This window comes from Oenanthe melanoleuca, chromosome 1 (assembly GCF_029582105.1).
Source record: "Oenanthe melanoleuca isolate GR-GAL-2019-014 chromosome 1, OMel1.0, whole genome shotgun sequence".
Lineage (NCBI taxonomy): Eukaryota > Metazoa > Chordata > Aves > Passeriformes > Muscicapidae > Oenanthe > Oenanthe melanoleuca.
This window is the reverse complement of record NC_079333.1, coordinates 101,359,985-101,383,833: the sequence shown is the minus strand read 5'-3', so window position 1 is coordinate 101,383,833 and position 23,849 is coordinate 101,359,985.

Sequence of the window (23,849 nt, the reverse complement as noted above, 5' to 3'; positions counted from 1 at the left end):
CCTGCTTATCAACAGTACTGAGTGCCTGCATCACGGAGTCCCTCTGCTGCTTTAACCTCTTGGAAAGGCACTGCTCTGGGAGAGGGTGGAGAGGTGCACGTGCCCAAATCTGAGTGCAGGCACTTTCTAGGGCTGTGTTCTGCATCGCCTCGATGGCAGCAGATCCCCACAGCTCCAGAGCTGTGCCCCTGCCAGGTTCTGTTCACACACACTGAGGGTTCTTCAGTGCCTTCCTGCTGACAAACCTGCTCCACTTCAGTCAGGAAATGTAGGTAAGCGTTTCATTTTGCATTCCTTTTGCTAAGCTGAAATCACAGCTGCAGGAGATGTATTTTAATTAAGCATTTGATGTTTGTCACTTTAGAAATGATGGCAGTTGAAACTGATTTTAAAAAAATACAAAAGTTATGCTACCTGTCAAGTATATTGTGCTAGTGGAAACCATACAGAGCCAAAAGACACCAGTCTAACAACAAGTGGTCACTATTTTTTACTGTTTCCTTGAAGTCACAAGGAGGCAGGTCTGCCTGAATTGCATAAAACTAATTGATAAATTCCTCAGAATTACTTGGTTTTGGCAGCAGTGAACCATGTCTAAAACCTGTGGCTCTTTGAGAGATGGTCTGTCCAGTGGTCTGGTAAGTACTCCAGGAATTCAGTGCTGCTGCTTCTAGTCAGGATAGTCCATGCTGTGATGGGTAGGTGCTGTGTGTTCTTTATTGCACCATCTCTGGTTGTAAACACGTTTTCAAAGGAGGTGGTTGATACCTGATTTTGTCTGAACTGCTGGATTCAAATGTAGTTCATGGGTCGCCTGATTTCTTTGTGGAACCCTTGTGAAGTTGTTAAAGAAAGGACTTTGTTAACTTTTGGCTAAAGGGTCTGTGATTGTGACATGTTATAGTATGACAGTAAAGCCAGGCCAGACCTGTAAAAGCCTCTTTCAGGGGTGCCACTGTGCTTCAGAAAATACTGTGCTTCAGAAAATACTTAGAAAACAGTAATGTATTGAGTTAAACAAAAAACAAAACAAAAACCACCCAAAACCAAAAAAACCCACAAACAAAAAAAGCAACCAAAAACCCCCAAAGAAACAACAACAAAAAATATCCTCTGCAGGTGATTTTCCAGATAGGTAAGACATATAACCTTGCATGTATTTGCTGCTTTTGCAAGCTCTATTTTGAAGATACAAATTCATTGTTCCTTATTCCTTCTTGAAGTTAACAAAATCTCTCTTGCCAGTTTTCCTTAAAAATGAAGTCAGTATGGTTCCTTTACTGCTTTAGGAACTAAACCACAAAGCCTGGGAATGAAAGATGTGCAATTCAGGTGCTGCTTTGCTTTTAACTAAAGGCTTATTTTTTTGGAAGCTTTTTAGGAAAATAAGTTTAGGGAAAATATGGAATACTTCAGGAAAAAAGCTGCTAGGTGAGAAAGATTTTCATAGGTTGGAATGTGATATTCTGAACCAAATTCTGGCATTGGTTGCAGTGATAGAATAGTCACAGCTCAAATATTCATCCCAAACTCTCATGGCTCTCTGCTAGATTGTTATAAAGTATCCTGAACCAGTCTTGCACATTGCAGGCTTGGAGGATTATATTTCATGTCACCTGAAATTATTACTCTCTACTTTTGAGCCATTCAGTTAAATCTAATGATTTTGCAAAGTAGAAGTTGCTTTTTGGGAGTACCCTGTGTGTTGGAGAGTGCCTGGTGTGCCTGCCCACAGTCAGATCCACATGGAGGAGCCCCCTGACCCCAAGGACAGGGAGAGTGACAGTCAAACACATTCCAGGTGGATGACAGGAGTAAGCAGAGTCTGAGAAAACTGCAGAGAAGGGCTTGTGCTTTATGAGAGCTTGTGAATCCTTCCCTCTAATTAAGTTTCTCTAAATGCCTTGCTTTGTGGTGGGAGCTGTGGTGGTGGAGAGCCTTGGGGACTTTCATCACCACAGATCTGAAGCCTCATGCCTTGGTTGCTGTTGCAGGTAACTGATTTTACATTTCCCTCAACCTCCATTTGTCTCAAACCAATTGTTCATAAGCCAGACAGACATCCTTTTATCTTGTTACTTTTTTTTTGACTGATGTATGACCATGAAGCTGTGTCCCTGATGATTATCCTTCAGCCTCTGAAAATTTCAGAGCTGCAGTGAGTAGGTAATGAGCTATGTGTTTGTTCACACTCTTCCTCGCAACAGTGGTACCTCAGGTCAGTGTTGTATCACACAAAAAGAACTGGGTAAATATTCTGAAATAATAAAGCAAATCTTAAAAAAAATACATGTCATTTTGAAATTTACTACTGTTCTTTTCAATGAAACATACTGACTGTCTTGATCCTAGTCCCCTTTTAAGAAAGCCAAGCCAATGCTGGTGGTAAAAGTTTTTACCTCCAGTGAAACTTCAACTGCCAGCAAAATTTGCATATCTTGTGTTGCACACTGATGTGAGATATTGGAAATAGGTTTTGGGTTTAAAATATATATAAGTTTGACTTAGCTTTTTATTTAATCAATCATGTGATTAGTGATTTGCATGGGCAACATTGATCTAGCAGTTTGTGTATCACAATGTTAAAACGAGGTCCATGATTCAACAGTGATAGGAAAATCCTTTTTGATTTCCACTACAGCACTATTAAACTTAGCAAACAAGATACCACATGCCCTTAAAATGTTCTGTCGTATTTTCCCAGTTGCTTGCCTTTCACTGCTTATCCAAGATGAAATATATCCTACTTTGGCCAAGGAGACTCCCCATGTATTTGGTGGCTCCTTAACCAAGGTTATCTGATAGATAACCAAGGTTATCTGATAGATAGAAAAATTTTTCCAAATTAACAACAGTTCTTGGTGCAAATGTTCACCTGGTGAGCATCACCTTCTCTCCAGCAGCGCTTCCATAAATGGAATAGTCTCTTGGAACTGAAAAAAAATCCAAGTAGATGAACTGTGAACATTTAAAGTCAACTCTTGAGTGCTGAACAGCTGTGTAGAGGTAGGACATGTCATGAAAAATAACCATTACTTAAACATTCTGAGATGGTCATCTGGAATGGCAGCTGATGCAGTTTATATCCCAGTGCAAGACCCACTGTTCATGTAGAACTTCATGTTCTCTCTGAATTTATTATTAGAAAAGAATGAGTTAACTGTATCAAAGTGCTTTATTGCTTGGCTCTTTCCTAGGTTGCTAGTTAATTCCTAATTTTGGATTTTTTTTCCCTTCAATGAGGCTGAGGTACAAAGCCCTAGCATTTCTCATTTGTTACGATGTCTGGTTTTGTTTTTTTAAATAAATTCCTAGCAGGAATTCAGCTCTCTGTCATGATAGATTGACTGTTTGAAATTCAGCTGTGTTCTTGATGTGTGGGGCTGAGAAACCATGGTCATTCTGCCTTTTATTTCTTTCTGATCTGCCCAGATCAATGCTTATGCTGAGACTCACTCCAGGCACCTGGGTCATCCATCTTTGAGCACTGCACAGCCTGGTGCCCTCTCCAGAAAAACTCCCCCTCTCTGAGAATGAACTGGGATTGTCACTGCATTGACAGGGTGTCCCCACTGCTGGGGCTGTGGAAGAGGAGATCCTGGGGATCCAGGCTGTGCTCCTAGATCAGGGTGGGTGGATACACACCACAGTCCTGGAGGCCAGAAAGCCTTGAAGGAGAGAGAGTACAAGTGCACCCAAGCAAGGTGCCAGCAGCTGGGGAAAGGGAGAGGCTGGGCTGCTCCCTGAGGGGCTCTGTGCCAGCCCTGCTGCCAGGGCACCCTCCCTGGGTGTGTTTGTGGGATCTGCTGGGAGGATCACACTGATGGCAGCACAGCAGTAGCAGGGAGTTACACTAAATATGGCTACACTATTTAAGTATTCTGGGTGAGTCAAATCATCTCTGCACCACGGAGGGAAATACAGATGTTTTCATGAGCTATAAAAACCACCACGTGTGTGGAATTCCCATATGCTGATGCTTTGCTTTAAAAATGAAAGCAAGTTTATTGCAGCAATATAAACGTTTCCCAGTAGTTTTCAAAACTGTTCCTTAAAACTGGAAGTGAAAGATAACCACTTTGCTTGTTTTCCAGCTGCTCACAAACTCTACTGGCATCAAATTTGTTCTAGAAAAGAAACTGTTTTGAAAGGAATTCTCTGCCCTGACAAATGAGGGAGCTCTTCCATATCCAGAGGAATAACTTACTGTCTCCCAGATATTAATTTTGTCTTGTCTGGGTTGTTGTAGCTTCTGCAGCTGTTCAGATCATAAGAAGGTCATGCTCTTTTTCAGCTGTCACATTTTTCCATCTGCCTTTGCCAGTTGCAGGCAAAGGCATCTCCAGGCTCCTGCAGGCCACTGCCCTGTGACAGACACACGTGTGTGTGACCTAGAGGTGTGTGAGACACTCCTGTCACTCTTACAGGAAGAGTCAACACTTGTGCTGGGCCATTAGTATTCAGAACTCCCAACACTCAAACATGGGCTCCTCTCATGGTCTTGGTCACTTCTCAGAGCATCTGCTTCTCTGTCTCTGATTTTGGGGCAGCCAATCTGAACTGCTCCTTTCAAAACTGCACACATTTAAGAGTTTAGTGACAGAATTTGTGAAGAACTACAGCCAGGTGCTATTTTTATTTATAATATTCAGTATTCAGGTAAGAGAAGAGTAAGGTGATAGTGAGGAACATCAAGAGAAAGATGTGTTGGTGTAGTTACTCACATCGAATACTGTGTTCAAGACATCGGGATTAACTTCTGCTGGTAGTGGTTATCTTTCCAGGTGGGTCTTATGAAAATGGAGGAGAAGGAGACAGTCAGTTCCCTGGACCTGCTGGCCACTCCTCTTTGACACAGCCCAGGACACCATTTGTTTCCTGAGCTACAAATGCCAGCCTCCCATCCAGCAGCATCCCAAGTCATTCTCTGCAGCGCTGCTCTCACTGAGCTCTCCCAGTTTCTGCTGCTGCCTGGCATTGCCCAGGCCAGATGCAGCACCAGCACTTGGTGTGTTAAACTGCATGACATTCCCATGACCCCACAAGTTTGTCCAGGTTCCTCTGGATGTCCTCCTGTCCTTCAGGTGTGTCACCTGCATCACTCAGCTTGGTGTCATCTGCAAACGTGCTGGGGGGGCACTCGATCACCAAGTTTGCCATCACTGTCACTGTGGCAGCAGTGCCCTTACTGCCCTCTTCCAAAAAGCCATAAAAAAGGGTCAGATAAAATATAGATGATACTTTCAATATTATTCTGTAATAAATAAATAGCGATTAAACAGCCTAATTTTCTCTCTGGTTTCCTCTATCCTACTCAAGGGGGTGCACAGCACAATGCAGTTCGTTAGCTCAGGGATGATTCTCAGGAATGCACCAACATAAACATTCTACCATGTAGCATGTTCAGTTTGCCATTTCAAATATCAGGAATGAAAAATCTGCAGCAGATTAAACCCCTTCATGTGCTGTAGGGAGAGAGGTAATCTAGATTAAGGCTCTAAATGTTACACTTTCACTGAAAACCTTATTGCTTTTTTCCTTTTTTCCTTATTTTTTTATTTTTTTTAAGATAAGGCTGCCAGATGTGCTGCACTAATTCTGAAAGGCGCACTAGTAACACAAAATCTGTATTACTTGGTTTTGCTCATCAGCTTTGACAGGGGAAGATGCTGGTAAAATCTAATATTCCTTGAAGACAAACTTCTTAGTTTTCAGGTCACATTTATTCCCACACTGCAGTAGTTCAGGATTTCTGACAGGTTAATCCCAATGCCCTTTTCTAAGATTTCAGACATTCCCTACAAAGAGCAACAGCTTTACTTGAGAGCTGAAACAGTGCCCTGTTCCTCACAGGAGGAGAAAAGGGAGGAGTAGGAGGCAAGACCTCCAGCTCTGTGGGCATGGGAGCAGCTAAAATCTGCATCCAGCAGTTTTATCTTCCCTGACAGATTTTGAAAACAAAACCAATATGAATTAGTCTCGATTTACATTGGTGTGATGCACAGGCCTCACCATGGTAATTTTTTCTTTTGTTTCTCACTTTCCAATATATGAAGTTTTGCAATTGCTGTGGTGTTCCACTGCAGCTCAATCACTGAATTTAACAAAGTTCCTTATAAAGGGAGTATCCATGACATGAACCATAAGATGAGTACTTATATCTGCTTTGGTTTTTGTTTCATCTGATAAAAAGATACTGGTAGTTTTACCTGATCTTTACCTGCCCTGCTAGCAGGATGTTTGGGAGTGTAGATGTGTGTGTATATAAAATAATCCAGCTAACTGGTAGCTTGGAGCTTGCCCCAGAGAGCCTGATCACTTGTATACACTGAACTGACCATCTCAGAGCTGACCAGGTTAAAGCACCTTTTGGGCATTCTCCAAACACCTGTGAAACAGTGACAGCCCTGGGCCATCCACCACCTCTCCAGGAGCCCTGGTCCAGGTTTTGGCCACCCTTTCAGTAAAGAAATGCTTCCTAATTCCCAGTCTAAATCTCCCCTAGTGCAGTTTTGAACCATTTCCACCAACATGTCACTGTCCACAGCGAGCTGCAGGACCTAAGTAACCATGAGTAAAAGATTTCTTGAATTGGAAAGGCCTTGCAAGAGTCCAGAGATTTACCTGGACAAAGCAATTTAAAGGAATTGAAGCCCCAGAGATGAACTGATACAATCTGCTCTGCAGCATCTGTCCCCCAGCTTCTGAAAGTGTCTAAAACCAATGACCACTTCTACTTGTGCCCAAACACATGATCCTACATCCAAATAAACCAGAATGGCTTGGAAAATTTGGTAAAGGAATGGTGTGAGTGCCTAGAGAAACCTGATAATTGTAATGTTTGTGTAACAGCCTAAAAGTCAGGTGAAGGAGGATACACCAATTGTGCCTCTTAACCTTTTGTTCAGTTCTAACTGCAGAGACACCAACATTTTGCCTTCTGGGAATTGACTTCTGGTCCTTATAGTGTGTAAATTGTGTTCTCAGCACCTGAGGCTGCTGTGGGCATTAATTTGTGAGCCACACCCAACCACTGCCAAAAACAATCACCAATATTTGTTTGTAACACCAAGGCTGCCACTCAGCCACAGCTCTCCATTCCAAATCCTGGCAAAGCCACACATTACAAGGGTAAATTTCTAGGACATGACAAAATGTACCTGATCATGTAAATGTATGGAATGGATTCACATTCAGAGACAGGCATTGTCTGTAGGTATGAGGGTCTCAGGGTGATGTCTGGTCTTTCTAGGGGCTCAGTGGGCAGCTTTACTGAATTTCATGAAGATCCGCACACCACAGCCCCTGTGCTGAGCAAACCTGCTGATATCATCAGTCCTTTGCTAGATGCAGTAAAATTACCAAGTACAAACGTGCTCAGTGCCCTTCTCTGGAGGTCAGTGCTGTGCTGCTGTGCCACCTGATAAAGCTGAGATAAGCCATAAACCAAAGGAATGCCTGGAAGGCTTTTCTTTCCCTCTCTCCCAACCAGACTCATCAAACAGTTCCATTTAATTCTGAGCTGGGATAATGAAATAATTACTCTCCTAACAAAACAAGGGAAGGAAGCTGTTTCTGAGCTGACCTTCAAGAGGACAGCTTTGAAGCCAATGCATTCCCACAACATCCTCTGCCAGCAGCAGGATGCTGAAGGGTTGGACCACAGGGACAAACACTGCCCTGGCCCAGTGTCACACACCAGGAGCTGAACCCAGACCTGTCACACAGCGAGCACCTGGCCAGGAAACACCATCACTGATCAGTCCTGCACAGCAAAATCCATCCTGTGCAATCTCCTCTGTACAGGCTGTTGGGCAGCTGCTGAAGGAAATCATTGTGAACAAGTCATAGTTCATGGTTAAAAACACCCACATCAACTTCTAGGTGAAAAATCCATTTTACCGAACACCAATAGTAATGTGAATTAACTGCTCTATAGAATTACAGAGTCATAGAATATCCTGAGTTGGAAGGGACCCACAAGGGTCATCAAAGTCCAGTTCCTTATGATTTACCTATGTTAACTTTTTAAAGAAAAAGGCCAGTATACATAGTTCAAGCTTTGAAAATAAAGGAACACATCCTTTGCTACATCAAAACTAGAAACAAAAAACCACTATTATTAATATACTGAGGTAAAAGGAAACAACGACCACCTTTGTGGACACATAAAATATGCCTAGCTGGTCATTACCATTTTTCATGAAATTAAAATAGGTAAATGGAAGGTCTTAATAAATACAGAAGACCAAGGTAAAAGATGTTTGCCTTCAGTCCATTCAAACTGAGTTATCCCCCACATTGAACATGCATCTACTCAACCAAAAACAGCTGTGAACTTGCTGAGCCTGTGTAGAGCAGCCCCAACTCAACTCTCACTTTATTAGTGCATGAATTTGTGCTCACAAGAAATCATGTCTTCAGTATCAAGCCTGCAATGGCATTTTTTACACTGAAACAGATTCCCCTGCACAAAATTGATTTCATTAAAATTCTTAGGGTAGGGTACAAGGAGAAGGTTTCAAAGCAAGCTGCAAAGGGAAATTAAAAATCTGCCTGCCTCCAAAACTTCTGCAAGAATCACAGGCATGCCCTCTGTATTACTGCCCCAAATTAGAGCCTTGGAGTAAACAGAACAACAATCTCAGAGGTTTTATTAGTATTTTGTTTCATGTTATCTGAAGATATATGAATTTAGAATATTCATGTAGTTCTGCCTGCAACAACTTGGAGCACAAGCAAAACATTTACTGAGAGCTACCTAGTGCTGATTTGGATGTGTGACAACTCCTAGCATGCTTCACAGGAATATTTATGAGGATGCAATAGGCACAGTGTCCAGCAGTCAATGCTCTGTGTGCATTCCTGGAATACCTGAACTGCAGCACTTACAGAGATTACAACACAGAGTAAAAAGGTATTAGCCTTTTAGACCTGGAACATGCAGGTCTATTTATTTACAGAAGCCAATTTTATTTAACAGGAAAATATGGAATAAATCAGCTCTAATATTAATGCAATTTCTGATTTTCAGCACTAAAGCACCTTTGCAATAATGGAAATTCAGGAAAGAGTATTAATGGAAAAAGTCTCTTTAGTTCACATGCTCAGTTCTCTTTTCAATAGGAAAAAGAGTTTTGTGTCCACACCTACAGATTTCAGTGCTTCCTTTTCATTCTATTTGTTACTTGTTTTGACAGCTTGGACTGTGTACATTAAGAAAGACAGCAAAATTTGGTTACTTTATCTTGTAAATAATGACAAGACATTTAGAGCAAGGCTGAATATCATCAATGTAAATAGCAAATACCTACAAGTCCATTTATTCCCCCTTTCATCGTGACAGGAATAATTACTGTTGAAAGCTCTCTACCTGAAGACCTATAATCTTTAAGAAAAATCAACAGGAATAATCACAGCTTTCAAAATTGAGAAGAAGTGGAACTGGACAGCTTAAATTTTCCCCACTTTGTCTGGCAAAGCCTGTGGATAATGCAAGATGCAGCAGTTGTCTGATTAAAGGAGCAAAAGAAGCATTTTTTTCACAAAGAGCAAAAGATCTTCAGAGGAGATTCTATGTAAATTACAGACATTAGACACTGAAAGAATATAAAAGATGTTGGGGTTGAGTTTCAGGTTCACTGTAACTCTTTTACTGCAGCTCACAGAATTATTAAAGCAGACACTCAGCACAAAGCCTGTGTCAAAAAATCCCTATCTGCAGGGAAGGTTTGAAATTACTATTTTTTTTTTCAGAGAAAGCCTGAATACCATATCTATTAACTGGGGCACCAAAACCTGAAATAAAAACAACTGAATAAATTATAGACACCATGCTATTTTTAACATCCTGAACATCTTTTACCTGGGGGAAAAAAAAAAAAAAAAAAAAAAAAAAAAAAAAAAAAAACCAAAACAAAACAACAACAACAAAAAAAAAAAAACCAAAACCAAAACAAAACAACAAAAAAAAACAAAAAAACAAAAAAAAAAAACCCCAAAAAAAACACCAATGGGGGCAGGATTTTGGGGTTTTTTTTTTTTTTGTTTTTTTTTTTTTTTGTTTTTTTTCCTGATCTTCACAAGTCCCCCAGACAGCACAGAATTAATTAGCCAGTTGAGCCTTGCTTTTTGCTGGTGCCTCTCCAGGTCCAGCCAAGCTGAGCTGGGGTCTGACCCCCTGAAGTTCTGCTCAGCCCTTCATCCCACATTCCCCTTAACCTCATTCACAGTCAGCTTTCCTAGAAAATTTATTCTGAACTGTCAAGAGGTTCATTCATCATTCCCTAAACAATTCCTGGTTTTCACCCCAACATAATCATTTGATCTCTGTTGAGGGAAAAGGGTTATCTGGAGAAGATTATCATGATCTTGGTAGGCTATTAGAGGAAAAAACTGAAATAAAACTGTAAAGCATAACGAGATAGAGGGCTTAACTTGGAGATTTTCTTGTTATTTAAGTCCTGCTGTGTGTTTAATAGTCAAAGAAAATATTGTCTTCCTCATGAGGCAAAGGAAGAAAAAAAGGGCTAAGAAAAAGTACTCATAAAGCAGAGAGGGCACTGAAACGAGGTACTGAAAAAGGGATAGAGTAGTTTGGGTGCTTTTAAAAGAATTTAAGTTCAAACTGTAATTAAACAGATGGCTGGCAAGCCAATATAGAGAAGTTGTAAAATAAACATTGCACAACAGGGGCATTTTGGCTGCTGCTGCTACAACAGGGCTGCACATTGTCCTTTGGCAGGAGGATCCGTGTGGGAAACCCTGGAGTGAGCAGCCCAAGTCCTGAAAACTCACCCAAATGCAGAGCTTGCCAAATTTCCTCCAGGGAGGGGGAAATTTTTAGCCTTTGGGACAGTATTTGTTTTCTTTTACAGAGCCTCTGGTTAACCTAATGTTCGTTTATACAAAGTCCAACATGTAAATGCCACGGGTTTTGCATAAAATTATAATAAAGTTTGTTATTGTAGTAAATTTGCTAATGGTGCAGTGCTGGGTAATGATTAACTGAAAAGCCAAAGTAAATTAATATATTATTTGTTGGGCTAGAAAAATAATCTTCTTTTCAAGCACAGAGGATGATGACAGCAGACAGCAACAGAAACATCAGGCTTGTTGTCTGACAGCTGTGACTGTTCTCCCTTACATGGGGAACTAATGGTTTTCCAAAAATAAATGTTCACTGTGATCTTGAGTGACAAATATGTAGCTTCTGAGGGTGATAAAAGTCCTCAGCTCTTCAGGGCTCTTCTATTTGATTCAGTAATGACCTGCTTGTGCCTTTTAAAGGATAAATATAGCACAAAAATCAATGCTGAGATACAGAAATTTTTGGTACCTTTCCCATTATTGATCAAACTCCTTCCAGAATTTAAGGCAATGGAACGTTTATTAACTTTTTCAAACTTCTTTTTTCCCCCTGAAAAATTCTTGTTCCAGTTTGCCATCCTCTCCATACATTTACTGGTTTTACTTTATATCAGGCACTCTGTATTTCAGAGAGACAGAGATCTGAGATACACACTGAGATTTCCTTTACTTCTGTTTGACCTGTCTATTTTTACCAGGGCTCCTGAAAGGACTTAAGAGGCTGCTGTACTGGATCTGCATATTTATTGCTCTCATTCATCAAGGAACTCAGACCTCCTGCAGAAGGACAAAGCATGCAAATTGTTCAAAGCTGATTTTTTATTCTGGAAGCACACACCTACTTCTTTCTCACTGAAGCTGATGATAATGTTAAAATACAGTAAAAATCCTTTTCTGAATGAAGACATTTCCCTGGATCAGAGCTATTACATCCAGCACATTGAAAAAAAAAACATATAATACCCAGGACACTTGCTTGCCCTTAGAGAAAAAATGCATTATCAGGGAAAACTAAAATCCTTTCCTGTCCTTCAGCTAAAACATGGGAAAAACACAAGATAAAATACAGCAAAAGTAATACTAGACATCTTTGGATTCACAGATATTTCTGTTAAACCATGATTAAATGATAAATAGAATAATGATCAACTGTTCCTTTATAGGTTTTTTTATGATGTTCTTAAGCTGTCAAATGGCATCAAATTTCAAATAGAGATGCAGTAGCAGATACCAACAAACAGATGCCTTTGCTTTAAATTCCAGCTTCATTCCATAGAAAAGATGCATCAATATTTCAGTGCTGGGGGAAACAAGCTTATAAATCGTCAGGAAATCTTTGATGTATCTTGTAGAATTTGAAGTCATGGAATCACAGAATGGTTTATGTTGGAATGTTAATGGTTAAAGGTCATCCACTTCCAACCCCCTGCCCTGGGCAGGGATGTCACTCACTGTCCCAGGCTGCTCAGGGCCCCATCCAGCCTTGGGCACTTCCAGGGATGTGGCACCAGCTTCTCTGGGCAAGCTGTGCCAGGGCCTCACCCCCCTCACACTGAAGAATTTAGAACACCTGCTCTAAACCTGCCTTTTTTCACTTTAAAACCATTGCTCTTTGTCCTGTTGCTCTGTCCCAATATAAAAAGTTCCTCCCTCTCCTTTCCATTAGCCCAGTTACTGGAATGCCACTCTGAAATCTCCCTGATCCTTTTCTTCTCCAGGCTGAAAAGCCAATAACTTTATTCCTCCTATAATCAAAGTAAAACTCTTTCTGAGTTGCATTTACTAAGAACAAAACAAGAAAAAATTTTCCCTGACTTAAAAGTTTCCCCAAGTTAATGTAAGAGTAGAGCTCTTGTGCAGTAAATGCAGAATTTGTGGCATTATTTGAGGCTCGTGCTTGGGCAGGATCAGGGTAAATCCCACTGTTGTGGGAGGTCCATGGCAGGCAGAAAGGGTGACTGGAGTGAGGGGTTGACAGCTTCTGCTTCATTTCACACCAGACCATCATCATCCTCCCAGCAGCTGCCCTCAGCAGTGCCAGCCCGGGCTGAGGAGCCTGTGGGATGGCTGGGCACTGGTGCAGGCACTGGGAAATGCCACCAGGCTCAGCCCTGCCCAGGAGCGACCCCGGGGCTGCACAAAGGCCACACAGCAAGTCTTGTGCCTGTGGCCTCTGCTCAGGATTTTCTGCCAACACAGCTACTGAAACCTCCAGTGGGTAGTCCTGTCACCTATATTTGCACTCTCTGCACTTGATAATTTTGTTGTGTGTGCTGGTACAAGGTGGGTGTAAGCAAAGCATGGATTCTGCCCCCAGGGCATTATTCCTGATGAGCTCCCGGGGGTGGGTGGGTGTTTCTCAGCAGTGCCCAGGGCACAGCTGACTCCAGGGGCACACAGGGGTCAGACAAGGGAAAAGGCAAACCTGGGCAGGGCAGCGTCTCCACAAATGGATTCAGCTGTGGGAGCTACACCCAGCCCAAGGGGCTCATCCCTGCCAGGGGGCTCTGCAGCCACCGAGGCCACCAAGAGTCCCCAGAACATCCTGGGACTCACAGGATCACATCACTCCATTGGGAAATTCCCTGCCCTGGGGGAGGTACTGAACCTTCCTGCCTGACTCTGACCCTGCTTTGGGGATGTGGGACAGCCACAACCATGGACAGATCCAGAGGAACTTCCACAGGGCTGCCACCATCACTGACCAGGACTGCAACCAGTGCTTAGTCAGACTGTGACCACCCCCCTCACCCTGATCAACAGTGGGCCAGGCTGTGCTCTGTGGGTTTAAGTCAGCTTTTCTGCATCATTGCATTTTTTGTAATTCTATTATATTGTGACACTGACCTGAAATCTCTCTCAAGGTGTGGGGTCCATTTCTCCTGCTGGCTTACTTTCAAACCAGAACATTTTCTTATGGGAAGGAAAAACAAAGATGTCCTTGGACACTGCCAAACTGCTCCTACTACTAGGAAAACAAGGAGAAAGCATCCTGTCTTGATCCCAGTTCATACTGTTGGTAACTACTGGGGTGAACATTTTATTACATCTACTCATGGCCCTGTAAAAACTGAGGCATGCACCCACATCCCCAAAACTTCCTCACCTGTTCCCACTTTCTCCAATGAAGTTTCAGTGTTTGAAAAGGAACAAAGAAGTTATTCAGACATAAATTTGGTTATTCATGAGAAAAAAGACCTGAGCAAACCCCAAAGATATTTAGAGACCCAATGAACAGCCCACTACAAAATATTTATCCTGAAGGAGCTGTGTAAACATCACCTGGGTGATTTTAAATGACTATTCAGGGCTTGGAATAGAGGTGTTCTCAGCAAAAGTTTCTTCTAACCAGCAATTAAATTCTAGGGTTTTAACTGCCTTTGGGGTATTTTAGACAAGCTTTGCTCATTAGCACCATCAGGAGCAGCAGGAAGAGAATGAAGGTTATTTTTAAACCAAAATGATCACGCAATGAAAACACTGTCTCAAAACTTAATCTGGAGCTGATGGCTCATCACAGTTAATAGGTGATAGATCTGTGACAGAAAATAAATAATACAAGTCCCACCATGCAGTCTGGAAAGCACAATAATTGCCAGGAGTTTATGTATTCATCCACCTACTCCCATTTGGATTTTAGAATAATTTGTGAACTTCTTGCATTCTAATAATGAATTGCTGTATTCACTTTTCTGTGCCTCCACCAGGAAAAAAAATCAAACTACAGTTTTTCAATGATTCATCATGTTACAGATCAAATCCTAAAAAGCAAAAAATACAATTTAATTTTAAAAAGGGAGTCAAAGATAAAAATCAGCTATTTAACATATTACAGCTGTATGAAGCACTATAACTCTTAATATTCTCTTTCAGCACTCCACAAAGGTAGGGAATGGAAAAATAATAAACTTCAAGTAGAAAAATCCTAACTTACTCACACTACATCACAGAGAAAAAGAAAAGATATATAAAGAGAGGATAATCCCTTGAAACCCAGCAGACCTTCTATCTGGGAACTGTCTTCCAAATTCCAATTAGAGGATACAGACATGCTGCCAAGTCCAACAACACAAACACTACGTGATTTGAAAACCAGAATGATATTTATCTTCTCCTTGAAGCTTAAGGTGAAAACTGGAAGTGATAAAATACATACCTGTATACATAACTATAGCTGTAAGTTATTTTTAATCCTGAATGCTAAGCACTAAGAAACTGGTATTAAAATAATTAAAAATAACAACTGTAATCCCCTTAAGTGGAAAAGTGATTCCTAGGGAGGGAGAAAGTGGAACAGCAAAATACTAGTGGCTGAGAAAGCTGCAGTCCCCTGGAGGAAGAGAATGAGCCCTTTATCCTGTCTGTGCTCCTCCCTCATTTGGTAAATGCCCCATCCCTGGGGCAGGGGTGAGACCTCGTGGCTTTCCTCACCCATTAAAGGCTGGCAGTGACAGAGGAGCTGGTGTCAGTGAAAAACATCCACCCCCCTCCCTCTGGGATCAGCAATTTATTAATTAAGAGCTTTACCTTCCACCACAGAACCACAGCTGCATCACTGAAACTGTTTGGGGCACAGCTGTAAATAATTAAATGCCACAGGCTGTGACTCATTTATTGATCATCCAGGAGTGCCACCAGGGCTTTTCTAATGCATAAAACAAAGAGCAGCAGGGTCTCTATTGCCAGGAGAAAAGCATGTATCAGGTGAAGGAGTGTGGGAGAACAGGGAAGTTCATCTTTAATATAGCACTGTGATATCCAGATAACACTGGATCCTGGCCATAGGAGGGAACAAATAGACACAGGCTGACAATTTTTCTGTTTTGTGATCTTTTCCAGACGTATCCTTAACGATGGCATTTTGTCTCTGACTGGAGCTAATCCTGCAAAATCTGGTCTTCAGCTATTGGGCTGCCCCAAAGAAATTCCTCTCTGCTTGACAACAACTCCTTTCCTGGGAAGAGCAAACAAGCAGCAGCTTCCAAAAGGCCTTTCCCTTTCTTATTTCTCAGAAACCATCAAAATTTCTTTATCTGCGAAGATAAGCACAAAGAAGTAGTGGAGAGAAAGACTTGGCCACATAAAACCCATTTCAATTTGTCCCTCCCCCTGATGATGGGTTACAGAGAGGAAGATGAAGAGGTTTGGGATGAGAGGAGGAAAATGTTCCCTTGGATGTGCAGACACAGCCTGCCTGCTGCCCCAGCTGTGGCTTTGGGGCAGGGCAAGGCTCTCCAGAGCAGAACACAGGGGGCTGCAACCACCACTGTGGAGACAGGGGCACTGATGGACAAAGAGGGAACAAAATAAAAGCCTGTCCTAATATCAAAGTTACAGCTCCACTTGTGGGGGAGTCAGGAGTGAGGGGGTTTGAGCACACATAATGCAGAAGAGCTTCTCTCACATTTTTTGCGGGGTGGTTCAGACAACAAAAGAAACATCACCCAGAGGAAAAGCAAATCTGTTGAACACTATGCACCAGTTCCTTGCTTGACAAGATATAGAAGGAAACCTCCAAAAATCCAGCTTCATTTCCCCAGAAAGCTGTAACTGGGAGTCAGTTAAGTGAGAACAGGGAAAATAAAGCCATGGCTCTGAAAAGGAGGCAGAAGGGAGGAGGAAATGAAATGGGAGTGATGAAAGCACCACCTCCACTTTCAAGCCATTATAATGATACCCAGCTGTTTTCACCACTGAGAATATTACTTTCTTCCCTCTGAAAGTTAAGTTAATGCATTCTATATAACAGGAGGGAATTTGAAGTGACTAATATCCACTCTTGTGCAGAGAGGTTTTGGCATGTTGTTTTCATCCTTCTTCCTACTCTGTCAGCAGAGCAGCAGAGAAAGCCATATTGAATAGCTTTACACAATTAATGCAATTTACTCACTGGCATTTTCATTAAAATCCTTTTGCTAAAATTTAATTATAAAAGTTGGTGGTTTCCTTTTACATACTGAAATAAATTTTAATTAAAACTTTAGTAGGTCTTTAAGTCCACTTCCTTTACACAATTTATTTGATAAATTTGATAAACCTGAGGGTTTTAAATTGGATTTATTTTTGTCTAAGACCATGGCAGGTTTCTAAACATCACCTGGGCAAAGCTGACATGAGGTGAATGTCTGAGTGGGGGCTGCCTGTGGCTGCCCTCCTGGCTAAGGACTTGGGCTTTGGTCAGACTACACCTGTCTGTTTGAGAATGACAGCCCTGAGCACAAGGATCCTGGTGTGGCCCCAGGTGAATTATTCAGTATATTCAATAGAATTATTCAATATAAAGCCTTTGAAGGTCCAAAATCATTCCTCAAAGATCCTGAAGTCCCCCCAAAGTACCAGCCTGTGGTGCAAATTTGGGCACAAGTTCAGGGCCAGCTGCTGGTCCCACTGCTGTTAATCTTATTTTGAGTCATTTGAACAGGGTGTAGGGAGAGGGAGAGGAGAGGATCCAGGATGATCAGGTTGTAGCCTGACAGATCCAGCCCCAGGGCACTGGCACAAGCCCAGTGGTGTTTGCCCACCTATTGTGTTAACACTGCTCCCTGTCCATCCAAGGCCTGCACAGGGACAAAGTGTAATCTCACCACACATCCTCTGCCCAAAAAGATGGCCCAGATTTAATTGGCAGCAAGAATCTGCTTGGATATGTGGTGCACAAGGGTGAGAGAGCAAGTCTGAGTGTGCTGCCTGCACATGGCTGGCTTTGTGAATAAACAAAGGACTTCTGTTCCTCAAACTGCCAAGTGAGCGCCTTCAATTATGAGTGAATTGAGCTTTTTGAGAAATTAACACAGTCAACAAGTGTCTTTTCTTAAATTATAAACAGATGGTACTTTTCAGCAAAGGCAAAATGTGATTAAGAAAGCTCCTCTGTTCAGAAAATAAAATTTGTGCTTTAAACTTTTAATCAATCAAAAGCTTCAGATTCAAAGCAGAACTTACCATAACCATGTGGACATGCTTTGTTTTATTTTGTTTTGTTTATATTGCAGTTTATAAATTGCACAATTATTTACTATTTCAAGTCACTTGTGGCATTAACAGAATGTTAACCCAGGTGGCCCTAGCAAATGATGAAAATGTCAAAGAAGCTAGGCTTGTTGAAAATGAGCCCAATAACATAATAAATATCTATGCAAATGACTTCTGTGTATGAAATATGCATTGCTACATGATAAGCCCCACACGTGGGGCCAGGAATGTAGTTACTTGACTGATCAACCAGTATTTTCATATTGACAGTCAGGACCACATTTCCTAAACATCTGCTCTGGTAAGAAAATGACAGTGGTGACAAATCTATTTTTTGTTCCTTGGAAAACTTCCACCATGTGGAACACTACTCAAGCTCAATGTAAGGGCAAAGGGGACTGAGGATCGATTGTTCTTACCTGTGCACACCCAAAATGAAGGGATTCTGTCACTGGGGCCTTTTGTAAACCCTCACCATTAATTATTTTCTTGCAGGATATGGAAGTTTGTCTTCACTGAGGAAAGATTAGTTTTTAATAGACTCTGTTTGTTCCTATTTGTTTAAATTAGAAGCATTATGTGACTTGCCCTGAAAAATGAGCTGTTGCAATTACTCTGATAACAGCCTGGTTTAGTTAGGCCCAAGATGCCAAGGGGAGCTCTGCCAAAGCCTTCCTAAATGCAGAGAAACAAGATAGCAGCAGAACGTTCTGTGGTGCTGAACAGAGGTTTTAGATTCACCCAATGCCCACAGAGCCAGTGAGGGCACAGCAGTGCCATACATGTGGGGTGAGCAGGACATCAGAGCAGCCCAGCAGAGCATCCTGCTGGCCATGGGCAGCACAGCCCTGCTGGCCAGGGGCTCCTGTGTGAGCCTGGCTTCACACTGAGCCTGGGAAAGAGAGGGAGTGCCTGAACTTACACAAATGCAGTGCATCAAACACTCATTTTTTTTTCACTCCCAGGTGCTGTTTTCCAGAAGCAGTACTCTGTTCTTGACATGATGTAAGCCAGACCTGTCAAAAAACCATAAGATGCTGCCCTGAACCCCAACAAACAATCAGTGTGTGCACTTTGGCAGAGCTCTTGTTCAGCTCAGCCCTCTCTAGGGTGTTCTTATTGGGCTGGAGCTGCAGGGCTGTCCAGCAAGAGAAGGGATACATGATAAAGGTGGGAAAAGGTGTACATGGTCTGAAAATGTGCTTTGGAAGCAGGATGCTACCTGTGTGTGGTTCCATATGCCCTAAGACTGCCACACATCATGTCAGTACAGCAGCAGGGTGAGGGGACAGATGGAGAAACCCCAGCTCCTTGTTCCTGCTCTGAAACAGGAATGCTTTTACTGACACCATGTCCAGACAGAGTGATGGAGCAGATAAGCAAACCCAGAATAATAAACCAACAACTGCTGGCAGCCTTCTGAACATGTCTGTGTTGTTTACACTGCCAGAAGGGAACAAGAGAGGAGCCTTGGAGGTGTGTCTGCTCAGTGTAATTTCAGTCCCGTGTCTTATGCTCTACAAAACCTTAACTTCAAAATAAAAGAGAAACAAGAAATCCAGGGTCTGACATCCGTTTTCTTCATTATAGAACATCAGTCATTTCAATAGGCAGAGTCCAAAATTAAATGCCCACTGAGAGAAAGCAATTACTAATTATACTTTAATTGATATGGACTACTAGGTCTGTGTGTAACCTTGGGGCTGAAACCTCCTGACTTTTAGCTGGAAAGTCATAATACAAACAATCATAAGGGAATATCTGTAAACAAGAATCAGCACACCACTTTTCTTTCTAAATATTATTATGAAAGACCTCACAGTCTTTCACCACAAGTGTTTAGTACCATACTTTTAGTGCAAACTAGTTTGGCAGTTTGGTCTATAGTGTGTAAGTGAGCTGCCTGCAAGCTGATGTTATCTTTGTTTCTATTGTAAGGTAGTACAGCTGTGACTCATATTTCTGCATAAATATTTAAATTATAGTTTCAACATTTTCATTTTGACAATACTGTGCCAAATACTGCTGTGATAGTTTCAACAGATTTTGAAAAGCAAGTGGGAATAACTGATTGGCTTTCTTTAATGAAGGTATAATGAACTCTTCCAACAATTTCAGATATATCAAGGATATTTTGTAAACCAGAGTCATCCTATGGTTATGACCTTCAACTATCCTGTAGCTTGTTATATTGATCTACTATTGTGTTACACTGTGTTCTGAACTACTAAAATTCAGGTATGGTTTTTTCTGCCTTTCCTGTGCTTACCTCACAGACTGAATAATAAAACCCTATCTGCATATTCCAATATACACTGTACCTCATCTGCACATCAGTTGTGACTCAGTATTTCACATCCTCATGAATAGGCAAATAACCTATTTCAAGATTAGCAAAGAAAATCTTTCAGCACAATTATGTTTCATCTAATTTAATCATTAATTATATTAACATGAATTGTGCTTAGCATTGCTCAACATTTTGAAGTTTGACAAACCCTGCACTTGTTTGTTGATGTGACACCAGAAGCCAAACAAAAAGTCTGGAAAGAGTTGAAGTACTGATGGCATGGTCCAAAATGTGTCACTGGGTATGGCAGCCCCTGACTTGAGCTGGAAGTTCATCTGTGAGCTGAAATCCAAAGCAAGACAAGGTGCAATGTGTTTTCTTTAAGGTTTGTGTACTAGAATCACAGGATGGAGGCATAATGTTGCTCTGCACTTTTTAGAGGGCTAGAGTCCACATACAAATAGCTTGTGTTGGTGATGCACATCTATTTCTTAGTGGAGAGATCTACAAATACATGATTTGAAGTTTAGCTGAGAACAATGTTATAGTTATCACCTTGTATTTTGCTTCACAGTGACAACATGATTCTTGCACGTTCCAGATTCCCTTTTCCTCTTTTTCCTTAAAAAAAAAATCACAAAAATGGAGAATATCTGATGCCTCCAGTATTTCTACTGTGAGATTTCAGAAAGCATTTTATTTAGTTAAAGCACTTTCTTCTGCTGAAGAGTCAGTTCTTCAAATTGTACAGCTGAAGAACAATTGCCCTTGAGAAATAGAGGTAACTATAGCTGCACTGGTACATTCATTTCCTGAAAATGCTGTCCACAGAAGACTTGGAGTTGGATTCTCATTATAAGCTGATAGACTTTAAAGCAGTTTACATTGTTTTTCAAGTCACCTTCCTTCATACTGGGCCAGCACACGGCTTTAGTTTTGTGGAAGAAAGTGATTTTAATACTGAAACATCATGCAGGAAAAGGCATTAATATTTATGTCATGTATCCTCTCAAGTGACTCCTGGTGTTGAAGATTGAGTAGCAATAATGAAGGGATTTCTGTGTTCATAAAAGCTAAAGGCAAAAAGTTCATGAATCTGTATCAAATAAAAAACTCTGGCAAATTTTTAGCAATGGCTCCACCTGCAAGATAACCTAGGAAAGAAGGAGGGATAGGACTGAAAACTTAGTAAAAATAAGTAGCTGAAGTGATAAAACCCCAACTCCTGAAGCTGTTTATGAAGTAGCAAAGGAAATGTGGGTGCTGTTGAGCAGGCTAGCTCATCCTCTTGCCAAAACAAACAGAATACAACTGCAACTGGCTTTGGTGGTGGGAGTGAAAATGCGTGTTCTAGACAGAGACAACTGATGGCCAGTGCCATCCTGTCTGTTCTCTAGTTGCACAACGCCTAGGAAGTGTGTCAGGCGATCAGGAAGCTGGAGCTGCTGGATCCTCAGTTCTGGAAGCACCCCATCCTTGCAGAACAGAAAAGGAACAGTGTGTGAGATCCTTCCTGCTGTCATGGGTGTACTTTGAAGGATAGTCAGAGAAGGAACACCTAGACCAGCAGCCCATAGAAGTGAAGGAAAAAAACACTACAGAAAAAAATTAATTACTCCCAAACTGATGTCTTCCCATGACAAAAACTTAAGGAACCCATACTTTTAGGTTTTGCTAACTGCAATTGAACTGTGCTGTCTTTGGAAACACAAGCTTGCCTTCTAGGCTGCTTTGAACCACTTGGTGGTGTAATTCCCTATGAAAAATAGGGTGTTAGATTAAAGCAATCAGAAATCTGAAAAATAATAATTTTACTTAAACTCCCACTACAACTGCTTAAGAGAATGTCTCACAGGACTAAACCAAGCAAGACAGCCAGCCCACGCAGTCAGGCTGACTCTTCCAAAGCAAATACGTACACAGAGTAACACAGTAAGACTGCCAGCTGAAGAATGTTGAAATACAACAGTGGGTGACAGCTGGTTCATACAAACTGAACTGGTTTTGTCCAAATAAACCAGCATGGACTTTCCCCATGCCTTTGTTCTGAGCTGGCTCAAGCCTTCAGCCTGTGCTGGGGTTGAGCTGGGGCTGATCTAACCAGCCCCACAGATGGACCAGGGCAGGAGGGCACCTCTGCTCAGGGCAGGGTCAGTGGGATCAGGGCAGTGTCTCATCAGGTTTTCAGTATCTTGGATGGAGATCCCACCTTTCTGAGCAGCCTGCTTCCTTGAGTGACCACCCTCAGAGTAAAATATTTTATTTTGTTTGAATGAGGTTTCCTGTGCTCACTTGTGTCCTTTGTCTTTTGTTCTGTTTCTGGGCACCTCTGAGAAGGGTCTGGCTTTTAGTCCTTGTGTCAGGAATTTATATCTGAGCCCTCTCCAAGTTGATTATGCCCAGGTGTCTCAACTTCTCACCCATGACAAATGCTCTAATATTTCATCCCTCTTTGTGGCCTGTCACAGGTCTGCCTCTGTTGTCTGTATCCCTCTCATCCTGGCAATCCCAGAGCAAGATGCAGCACTCCAGGTACCACAGAATCATGGAATGCTTTGGGCTGGTAGGGATCTTAAAGATGATGTAGTTCCAACTGCTGTGCCTTGGGGAGGGACATTTTCCACTAGACCACATACTCAAAGCCCCATCCTACCTGGTATTGAACATTTCTGGGGGTGGGGCATCCACAGCTTCTGTGGACAACAGGTGTGTCTGAGCAGGGCTGAGTGAAGGATCACCTGACACTGCCTGACCCAGCCCCAGGTGCTGTTTGCTGCCTTTGTTCAACTGCTGGAAACAAGGGTTCAGCTTGTGTCCACCAGTCCCCTGGACCTGTCCTGCAGAGCTGCTGCCCGGTGGGCTGGTCCCTGGCCTGTCCCAGTGCAGGGGTTTGCCCCTCCTGGGGTGGGACTTGGCCCTTCCCCTTGCAGAGTTCCCTCAGGTCCCTCTCAGCCCATTTCTCCAGGCTGTAGAGATTCCTCAGGGCAGCACTGGGCCCTGACAAATCATTCCAGCAATGCTCCTGTGCCACTTCCCAGCTTTAAAGGGCTGTTACTCACTGGCCCATCTTTATCTCCATGATTGATGAGTACTACCTCCATAAATCCCAGTAACTCATATATAATATATATAGTAATTACAAAAACACATATGTGCATACAGCAATCATACTGGGCCCAGCTACAGCTCATAATGGGGCAGCATTCCAATAGCTGATACAGATCTAGGGCTATTTAGATGGAAAGATTAGAACTTGGATGGTGATTTGGATATTAAGAAGCTTGCTTATACGGCACAGAGTTCCAGGATCAGACATTATATTAGCTTTTACTGAAAAAAAAAAAAAAAAATATTTATAAGCTTCTGAAACTGATTGAATTAATAAAATACTAATCTCTTAATATTCCAGCTTGATGAGTTATGAAATTTGAGTATGCCCTTGTGCAGGGCAGCTATGGGCAAGGTTGCAATTCTGCTATGTGAAAGGAAGACACTGGAGTCTCATGAGCAGAGAGAGAAGCCTGATGTTGAGTGATAAGGTGTTACCTCAGGTTTGTGTGCAGATGTGAAATTTAAATGTATTTTTTAGAGGGTGTGTGTCAGTGTGTCTGTTTCTGGCACACACAACTGATTTCCATATAGGAGATTAAGGGTTAGTAAAGGCTGTGGATGAAGGCCATATCCTTGGATAATCATGGAGCACTGGATGTGCAGAAGG